General features: G+C 44.9%; 1 protein-coding gene across 1 annotated transcript in view; it reads left to right on the top strand.

Annotated features, from left to right (window-relative positions):
- RCOR1 (REST corepressor 1) overlaps nucleotides 1-10,630 on the top strand; it is a 150,832-nt gene that overhangs the window by 107,988 nt on the left and 32,214 nt on the right. The window lies entirely within an intron of this gene.

Genomic DNA, 10,630 nt, shown 5'->3' with positions numbered 1-10,630 from the left:
AAGGTAGCTGTTTTTGTTCTTTTTGAGACTAGAAATGGATTGATCAGTAGAAATAACTTTATAGCTCTAATGTATTCAGCCAGCTGTTAGGCATTGATTTGCTACTGCATGAGAGTCTGATTCAATCCCCCTTCCTTTCAAAAGATGGGCACTTCCTCCAGAGCACCAGTGCTCTGCAATGGCTGTAGAGTACTTACTAAATGTATTACAAGCAGAGTCCTCTAACCTGTTTTATGGTTTATGAAGAAAGAACATCAGGGGACAGAAGGTTTCTTCAGCTACTCTTGAGTTCACTGACAAGTCTGGGCATTGTTGACAGTGAATCCTAATTAAATGGGGTCCGTGGGGACGCGTAAGAGGACTGATGATGATCAACATTTCTATCAGTGATATGGGAATTGATATAGAATTGCTGTAGAGAGACATTGAGGATGAGCCATAAACTGACAGGATGATAAATGAAATTAATGCTACCGATAGTCTTGTAGAGTGCTTTGGGTCTTTTCTTAACTTGAACTGATGCCAACGCCAATGGGCTCTTAATGACCCAACTGCAGCATTATGAATCTCAGTACTGAAAGCTCTGGCCTTATCTTCTGCATCAAGGCTGATGTTTAGAAAGAAGTGGCTGGGAGAGCAATTTTGGGGCCACAGTGGGCAGGTAATTTGACAAAGCTTCCTGGTATCCTGCTTGACCCAATGGATGATGTGGGTGTAAAGAGAAGAGTGAGGTAGTCACTGGAATGGTTTGCTGTCTCTGTACCCAGCAGCATTCAGGAAAATGAAGCTCAGAGTAGTGGCTTTAGTGCTGAAAAACTGAGAAAAGGATGGAGATGGGAGCTACTGAAATGTCTTGGAAACTGAAGACGAAGCAAACTCCATCTGTTTAGCTTATTGAAAGGGGACTATTGTCAATTATTTTCTCAAAAGGAAATCTTGACGTAGTAAGAGATGTGCATAATACAAATAAATGGCTACAAAATAAGTCCACGTGGACTGAAATGAAATGTCTGAGTGTGTGTGTGGTTTTTTGTGATTAACTATTGGAAGTTATCCAGGGAAGTGATAGATTCTCTATTTCCTGATGCCTTTTTTTTAAACCATGGATTTTTGTGATGTGTGTGTTATGCTTGGTGGGAGGAATCATTGGCAGTGTGAAATGGCAAGTGGAAGGAGCTGTGGTCTCCAGGAGGTTCGTGTAGCCCCTTGGGTTGTACGTACTACGAATGCTAGCTAGCACATCCATTCTTAATATTGCTGTTCAGGTTGAAGTGTGGGTGAACAAATCCTTCCAATCAGCAGCATGTTGGTACCTGTGTCTAGTTACTTTCATTTGTACTCCAAAGCCTTTAATCCATCCTGTGCCTGTTCTCATGGTGAACTCTTTAAAAGTCTTAGGACTCTTCTCTGTTCCTGTGGCTGGGGCTCAACGTGAAGATGGAAGTTAATGCAGCACAAGTTAGCTGTCAGCTTGGAGTGAACTGGTAGCTCTCATGAGCAGGACAGTTATGTGCAGTGAAACTCTTGGAAGCCACCTCCGTTAGAGGTGAATCTGTGCTACAAAACACTGTGAGCAGGTCTGTGACAATGCTCAGAGCAACGCACGCTGATGGGTTTGGCAGAGGGCTGGCCAAACTGGTGGAGGTTGTGGGAGGGTCCTCTGTGAGTTGCTGAAATGAATCCTGGAAAGACCAGTGTGTCAGCCAAGGCGTGGTGGATACCTGCATACCTGATGCTCCAGGCTCATACAGTTAGTTAAAGCTTGTTTGGGTCCCATGCACCCTATATGCTACAGCAATGTTTTAATCATGTTGGAGAAACCTTTTGCCTGGATGCCATGAAATGATGGATATGGCAGAGAAGATGAAAACAAGCCAAAGTATGTGTTGGCACATTGATCACTTGTTTTTATCCAGTGCCTTGTTAACCATTAATCCTGGGTACAAACCACTTACTGCCTTGCCCATATTAATACCAAAGTGGAATGCTGCCAACATGTTCCATATCTGCTGCCAGACTTCTGCCTTCGAGGGGTAACTTGCATAGCAGTTGCCACCATTAGTGAGTAGTTCACAAAGTTAGCCCAAAGCTAGGAGTTTGTCCTGTCTCTTTTGAAGAAGAAAGAAAGAATTGTCATTGTGCAGTAACTGAACATTTGGACTTAAAAATAACCGTGCTCCCTTTCCAGCTCTGCTCCAAATACCCCATGTGCTGTGGCTGGTGTCGCACGTCTTACAAAGAGCTTGCTCTCAAAATGAGACCCCTGAGAGGCTTCTCTGAGGACTTGGTGCCATGGAGGGCAACTGTTCTGGCTGTGCTGGGACGCTGTCGTGGAGAGCGGGGAAGGACACAGGGAGAGAGGAGGAGTGAGGTCTTGAGCAAGGTGACATTGAGGAGCAGGAACAGCTAGGTGGAAGACAAGCATCTGCTCTCCTTGAGTGGCACATGGGGAATGGGGAAGGAGGGAGGGAAATAGTGAAAAATGCATTGTAATGATGCTGTGGAAATCCTGCACAGGATAGAGTTGGGCCAGCATGAAGCTATTAATAAAACAGCAGTGTCTCTCTCTATGCCAAGTACGCCAATGGGTGGAACCATAAAAATGACATTGAGTTGGTTTAGAAATGAGCAAGTGCTGGCATGCTGCAGCTGCCCAGGAGCGAGGGATGGAAACCAGGCGGGAGGATAGGATGTGATGATTGCTTTTATGCATCTGCAGTTCAGAGGTGAACTACAAGAGGAGAAAATGTATTGTTTTGCTAGTGATAAGCTCTGTTTTGAAAGTCATTTTTCTGCTCTCTTCCTGACAGAATATGTGTGCCACTAGATGGGAGTTTTGGTTTCTCACTGATGGTCTTGGTGGGTGTCTCCAGTGGATTTATGGGGTGTCACTGAAAAGGTAGTTAGCTGTCCCTAATAACCATGGGACAGTGGGTCGTGGATGGCAGCTGAGTCCCCTGGTCTTGCAGTGCTGCTTCTGTTTGACCTGATGATTGATCGGTATGCCAACTTTGGATGCGCACCAGTCCCTCCCTCCCTTACCCTGTGGCATCTCTTCCTGGAAGGCTGCAGCTGGCTCCCTGTTTTACATTATGCCTGCCTTGGTGCACTTGGAGAGAATTTAGACAGCCTCCTTCCCCCTATGGAGGGGAGGTAGAAGTACCCAGGGGACATGGGGACAGAGGAATGCCAGAATTAGGAGAAGCAGTTGAGTGCTCCAACATCCTTGTGATGTGCTTGGCCAAACCCCGTGGCTGGGGGGAAAGGGATGGGTCCCTAAATGTGCTGCAAAACCTGATGCTGGGAAGGCAGCAATGTGCCAGCTGAGGCTCTGATGGAGGAAGAAGTGCTGGTTGCTATGGTTACTAAGGATATTAACCCTGTGGTGTCTGGATGGGCAAGGTTTAGTTAACTGTGCCACAGGCTGGGTAACGGTTTGGGAACGTGGAGCAGTGGTGCTCCACCTTAAGAAGCTATGAGTTGGCATTCAGGATCTCAAAAGCCTATGTCCCAACCAAGTCTGTAAGTGTGTCCTGGTCATTAGTGTGTCAACAGCCTTCTTTGGGTGAGAGTGAGTTTTGGTAGCTGTCCTCTGTTGTGAAGGTGAGGCAAATCCCAAAACTTCTGAGGGCAGGTTGCAGGTTTAAGTGGCCAGAATCTGTCTCCAGCTGTAGTTCAGGGGGTAATCTTTGCATAGAACAGGCTGTAATTATTCTTCAGTTTCTCTTTTAAAGGGCATGTTAAACAACCTTGGAAATCACCTTTGTCTAAATTTTCTAACTTAAAATGACTGCCAGAGTAGAGGACAGGAAAATGTTTGTCTTCTCAGGTTGCTGAGTGTGTCTGATCATGCTTTGTGTGGCAAGTCTCTGTTTTCAGTGTGTAGCTGAGCCATAGCTGTTTTAAGAAGCGCTTCTGCTTGGGCGTATCTTTTCCCCCTCGGCTCACTTATTTTGGCCTGTGAATTCTGTGGACATGCGACTCCATCAACTATCGTCATCAGTTCTCATTTTCCTTGGGGTGTAGGGTGCCCTAGCAATAAATAAATGTGAGTGGAAAACCACAAATGGGAGAGAGTAGACTGGGGAAAGTGTGTTGATCTTAAAATCTCCATTTTAGAAAATAAAGCCCCTACTTAACAGGAAGCATTTAAAATGGAGGGGATTAATGCTCCAGAGGTACCCAAGAGCCACCCCCTCCCTGGTGCACAGGCACCCCTGCCCTGGGCAGTAGCAGTGAGGGAGAGGATGTAGTCCAGTGTGTATTCAGCATCAGCAAAGCTGCTTTTTAAGTCCCTCCTCTCCATCGTGCTGTAAACAGGATCCTTGAAACAGTTGGAATTGTGGTTTTATTTTTGGGCCCCTCTCCCCTCCAACCCCTATCATTTCTGTGACCTGGTTTATAACACAACCCCAAGAAAGGTTGTGCTGGTGCTCAGTGAGAGTGCAGCCACCTTGCTCAGGGATGGGAGAGTAGGACCTGCTTAGGCTTTGCCACCAGAGAGAAAAGTATTGTTGAACTCTTAGCTGAGCTTATACTTTTTTTTTTTTTTTGTGGCTGGCTAAATGCTGTGGGAGGTTTTGAAAGATGGAGTGTATGTATTGTGCTTTTCTTGTTTGGGGTTTTTCTGCTTGTTTGTGTATGAGGGTTTTTTTTTGTTAAGGTTTTTTTTGGTAGTAGGAAAAGTGTTAGCCTTAAAAAAAAAAAAAAAAAAAAAAGCTGCCAGGTAGAGCCAAGACTTCCAGGTCTCTGAGGGGTGGACTTTCAGGGGTTATAATTCTTGCTTGAAGCTAGGTGCTTACTTTTTGTCACTCAAGTGAAGATAGCAAAAAAACCCAAACTTATGATATTGCTGTTTGTATGTGCTCCTTCCCTAGAAATATCAGTTTGTTGGCTGTCCCAGTAACAGCAAAAAGGATTAATGGAAAAGCAGAATTGGGTTTATGTTTATCCCTAATCCAAACTTCATATTACGGAGTGAACCTGGCAGCTGTGAAGCTTGGATGCAAATACAGTAGCTGAAGAATACAACTCCATGAATTCAGAAATGTGAGAACTGGTGTTTAATTTAAGATTCTGCTTGAGTTTAGCTGTAGAACTAATAGTCATGGCCACTTCTCCCAGCAGCTGCAGTTACTGCACTTCAGAAAATGCTCAAAAGATGAAGGTGAAGGGATGCAGTTTTTCATTTTAACTGAGGCAACTTTTGATGCTTATACTAGCAATATAGCGAACAGCAAAGAGAAGATACCAGGCTTCAAAGGCTATGGGTGTATCTCAGAAATGGCTGAGTTGCCGCAAACTTAGCTGCAGTTTCCCCTTTGTCATCTGCTGTGCTAGTTGCTGTTGCAATGCTGTGTGGAAATCTCAGAGCAGCTCTTTCATCATTATTGCTGCAGGTTGATATTTCTGGATCCTGAATGCATATTTAAATTAAGATGAAGTTTTAACCCTTTCACAGCAGTGGCTTGTACTGGAGCCAGGAAAGCAATTTAGTTTGAAAGGACTAGGGTGTGTGTTTGGGATAGATTTCACCCAAGGTACAGTTTTAAAAAAAAAAAACAACCACCAAACAAACAACCCCCACCCCAAAAAAACCCAAAACCAAAAAAACAACCCACGAAAAACCTGAAGGAGAGAATGTGTTGGAGAGTATCCAGGAAAAGGATGTCTTATCTAAGGTAGCTGTGTTGTCCTGGAGGAATTTTTGCTGCTGTGCTGGGAGAGGGGGGGAGAATCACCAGTTTCTTCATGTGCCTTGTTCTCTCCTGCCACCTGTTTGTTCCTCCTTTTTACTGCAGTGTGAAACAGGCCTTCTCTGAACATGTCGAGATGACCCAGTTTGAAAATGCCGGCTGCCACTACTGTTGCTGCTGCGAGGATTGAACTAGTGCTGGCCCTAGGAAGAAGCTTTTTTCCTAAAAGAATTTTAGAGACAAGATGACGTGGATGTAATGGAGTGATGATAGCCATGTTAAGAGTTACCTTGGCAGCGAGCCTTGATCTGAAACACGTTTGGGAGCAGTCTTAGCCAGCCTGATAGGCGCTGTGTGAGTTGTAGGACCAGTATGACGAGAACTAGCAGGCTGCAGCTACATTGCTCTGCTTGGACCCAGCCCTGGGACGGGCCGAGTGCGCTCCAGTCTTGCTGGTCTTGGTGGAAATGGCAGACTCGGAGCATTTCAGAGGACTAGGCCTTTTTTCCTGACCTCTTGTCTCTTACTGTAGCTGTGAGGGAAAAATAAGAAGGGTCAGGGAACTGGATGGTAACTATTTTTTTTATTTTTTTTATTTCCTTAGAGCAAGGTTAGTCAGCAAATGCACCAACATGTGCATGTTTATAGGGATGTGATGGGAGCTGTGCACAGGCAGGGAGGAGCTCTTGTGGGCAATGTCCTCCACTGAGGAATGCTCAAAGAGGTCATGGTCATAACGGCTTGGTGTGATGAGTTCAAATGCTGCCGAGTGTGACCTTTACAGAGGTGCTAGTGCAGGAGGCAGAGCAGCTGGGCTTTCTTAAGGACATGTGCCAGAGCTTCCCTCACCACAATGTGTTTGCTGTGGTATTATTTGCTCTAGTTAGGAACCACTCCTGCTAGTTATTTTTCCTGTACTCTTATTTTTGCACTCCATGTTAAGTTACTTTCCTGATCACGTGCTTCTCATGCAGATTCATATTATGATAGGGTAGTAGTGAATTTTCTAACACTGCAAACATCAGTAGTAATGCATAATAACTTCTCAGTAAGGACTGGGCTTCTAAATCCTGGCTAAAAGCCGTGACCGCCTACCACTGATACTCCAGCATCTAGTTAGTGACATTGGTTTATCGTAGGCTTTTCCGCTCAGTCTCTTAGCATCAGCCTTGAAGACTGAGGGCCTGTATGAAATCCATGTTTCAGCATGTGCTGTGTGGATCTGTAACTTGACTTTTTCTAAATTGACTTAATTTTATGTATTTTTGAATACCTTAATATCTGTCAACATGACACTAATACTTTGGTTTAGAGGCTAATATAAAGATTATGTTGTCCAAGATGTGGCTGTGTAAGCTTGCTGTCTTTCTGCACAGACTTCTTGGAGGGGTCAAAAGCATTTCTTTGCATCTTTTTGGTTTCAGACCTGTAGGAAGTAAACAAGTGCAAGAATGGATTGAGTGTTAGTGTCTCCCGAAGGCTGGCCTGCCCACAGTAGGGCAATCCGTAGGAGTTTGTCCATAGGTAGCTTCTGATCTCTGGTAGAGAAAGGGCTCTTCACCTAAACCTTTGTTTATTGTCCAGGTTCTCATGTTGTGTGGGGTAAGGTACCAGGAATTTAATGAACCACTGTGCCTTAACCTGCAGTAGGTGCTTGTTTATGTTGCCTTAGTTCGTGGCCTGTCTTATTAAGTGATTAAGCAGCTGCTTAATCAAGCAGCCGAACTGTTCTTGCAGGAAGCAGGAACAGGAACTTTCAGGAGAAGGATGGGGCAGGCAGCTGGGGGGCAGAGCCACGACCACTCTCAAGATAAGCTGTTCCCTTTAGGTTGTGCAGCACTCTGTGCATTGGAAGTGTTTGTCTTGTCTCCATTGTTCTGCTTCCCGCTAACTTGCTCACATCCAGCTGATGTGAAAGTGAGGAAAATGGAGTCTTTCAGAGCAAGTTTGAGACCTAATTTTTTCATTCTTAGCATTGTGGTAGTGCAATGAGTGGAGTTGTGGGAAGGCCCGTGTCTTCTCAGAAGGGGCCAGCTCCAAACACCTGAAAATAGGTTTTTAACTGTAGATGTAGAAGGAACAAAAGCATCTCAGTAATACTTCAGAAAATACAACTGAAGGATTAGTTCCCCTCCAACATCAAGCTGCCTAAAGCATTTCTTTGCATCTTTTTGGTTTCAGACCTGTAGGAAGTAAACAAGTGCAAGAATGGATTGAGTGTTAGTGTCTCCCGAAGGCTGGCCTGCCCACAGTAGGGCAATCCGTAGGAGTTTGTCCATAGGTAGCTTCTGATCTCTGGTAGAGAAAGGGCTCTTCACCTAAACCTTTGTTTATTGTCCAGGTTCTCATGTTGTGTGGGGTAAGGTACCAGGAATTTAATGAACCACTGTGCCTTAACCTGCAGTAGGTGCTTGTTTATGTTGCCTTAGTTCGTGGCCTGTCTTATTAAGTGATTAAGCAGCTGCTTAATCAAGCAGCCGAACTGTTCTTGCAGGAAGCAGGAACAGGAACTTTCAGGAGAAGGATGGGGCAGGCAGCTGGGGGGCAGAGCCACGACCACTCTCAAGATAAGCTGTTCCCTTTAGGTTGTGCAGCACTCTGTGCATTGGAAGTGTTTGTCTTGTCTCCATTGTTCTGCTTCCCGCTAACTTGCTCACATCCAGCTGATGTGAAAGTGAGGAAAATGGAGTCTTTCAGAGCAAGTTTGAGACCTAATTTTTTCATTCTTAGCACCCAGGTGTGGTAGTGCAATGAGTGGAGTTGTGGGAAGGCCCGTGTCTTCTCAGAAGGGGCCAGCTCCAAACACCTGAAAATAGGTTTTTAACTGTAGATGTAGAAGGAACAAAAGCATCTCAGTAATACTTCAGAAAATACAACTGAAGGATTAGTTCCCCTCCAACATCAAGCTGCCTTCACTTAGTCCCTATCATTCTTCATCTAATTTTACTGGAAGCAAGTTTTGTGCAACTTGTTCATGAGTGCAGAGGCCACCTGGGTTGCTGAGACTATTATGTTACTCATATAGCTGGGCTTGGAAGTGAGGGGGGGCTGGCTACAAAAAATAACTGAAATAGTAAGTGGTGCGAGTGGTGACCACTCGCCATTCAGCATCACGGGGTTCTCCTGTTCCAGCTGCTGAGGAGCTGGATGTGGGCAATTACAGCTGGAGGTTCTCTCTCCTCTGCTCTCGGCACGTCTGCCGAGGGCAGCTCCTCTGTGTGACTCTGACTTGTCTCCTTCCTTTTGCTGCCTGCTGGCTTGCTTGATACTTCCTTTCCGCCCAAGTGACATCCTTCAAGGAGGTAGCTAGGGGACAAATTGATCTTTTCTATTGCTTTTGTATCCATTATAAAGGGGGTCAGCATGGCTTCTACTCTCTTGTCATAGGCTTTATTATCAGTAACAATAATAATGAGCTGTAACTCAACCTGATGGCTATTCTGCTCCCACACACTCCTTGTGTGTGTTCCCTCATGCTGCACAAAGATCCTGTGTTGTGGGGCAGTGGAGTTACCCATGCTGTTTAGGAAGCCTGGCTCTGATACAGTGCTTTTATTAGTTTGCATTCCTACTACAATGGGGAATATAACAGTTCTGGGTTTAGACCAGAGCTTTCAAAATCTTTTGGAGGGTGGAAAATGGACCTTGTGGAAGGTTTCACTCCTTTTAGAGGGCTTTGGGTCTGGATATTCCTTGGAGGCTTCTGAAGCTGGTTGACAGCAGGTTGCTTGACCAAGCTTTATGGTAGTCTGCGCTGACTATTTTGCAGACCAAGTATTTCAGCATATATAGCATGACATGGATGAAGAGCTGAGAATGTTCCTAGGTAGAGTACCGAAGCCTTGTATCAGACTGCTAGTAATCTGAATCTGTGGTCTCCCATACTGACTCTGGCATCAGTGTGTGTCAAACTGTATTTTTTCGAATTAGTGAATCTGGCTTTTAGAAAGGATGCACTGGATCTGGCATTCTCAAGGAGTGCAAAAAACAATTTCCATAAGAAAATCTGTACAAGGGAGGTTTCTTCTAATCCAAGTTACTATCTCCTGCAGTGAACCATCTGATCGAATATATTTTTTTTTTTAATATTCTACCCCTTGTCACAACTGTATTGATAATGTTGCTACTTGCATTGCTTGAGCATGTTGCTGCCTGTAGTTGAAGTATATAATCTGAGGCTATAACCTCTCAGTAGAGTTAACTCAAGACATGGTTTGACAGCAGAATAAATCTGGCTTTAGGGCTCCTCAGACTGAATTGCGAGCACTGTGCTGAATAATGCAAAGAGCTGTTCTGCTATAAACTTGCTTTGTTGTTGGGGCACATGCTCTGTGCATTTATCCTGTCTGTAACTTCCTGTCTATGTCTTGGAAGGTCATATGTGGGAATGAGTATTCCCTCCCTGCCAGAAGCTACTGTGTGCTGGTTTTATGTCTGTACATGGCCTTCAAACCCAACATCAAGTGCTGTAGCTAATTACATTTAATACAGTCCAGTGCCTGTGTCTGACTTAGGATCAGATTTGCAGCTGAGGGAACTGGGGTTGTTTAGCCTGGAGAAAAGGAGACTGAGGGGAGACCTTATAGCTCTCTACAACTACCTGAAAGGAGGTTGTAGCAAGGTGGGTGTCGTCTCTTCTCCCAAGTAACAAGTGATAGGACGAGAGGAAATGGCCTCAAATTGTGCCAGGGGAGGTTTAGATTGGACATGAGGAAAACTTTCTTTACTGAAAGAGTGGTTAAACATTGGAACAGGCTGCCCAGGGAAGTGGTTGAGTCACCATCCCTGGAAGGATTTAAAAGACATGCAGATGCAGTGCTTAGGGTCATGGTTTAGTGGGCATGGTGGTGTTGGGTCAACGGTTGGACTCGATGATCTTAGAGGTCTTTTCCAACCTTAATAATGGTTCTGTGATTCTATGATCAGGTTTGCAC

This window comes from Pygoscelis adeliae, unplaced genomic scaffold (genome assembly GCF_000699105.1).
Source record: "Pygoscelis adeliae isolate BGI_AS28 unplaced genomic scaffold, ASM69910v1 Scaffold130, whole genome shotgun sequence".
Taxonomy (NCBI): domain Eukaryota; kingdom Metazoa; phylum Chordata; class Aves; order Sphenisciformes; family Spheniscidae; genus Pygoscelis; species Pygoscelis adeliae.
This window is presented reverse-complemented; position numbering and strand designations above follow the sequence as displayed.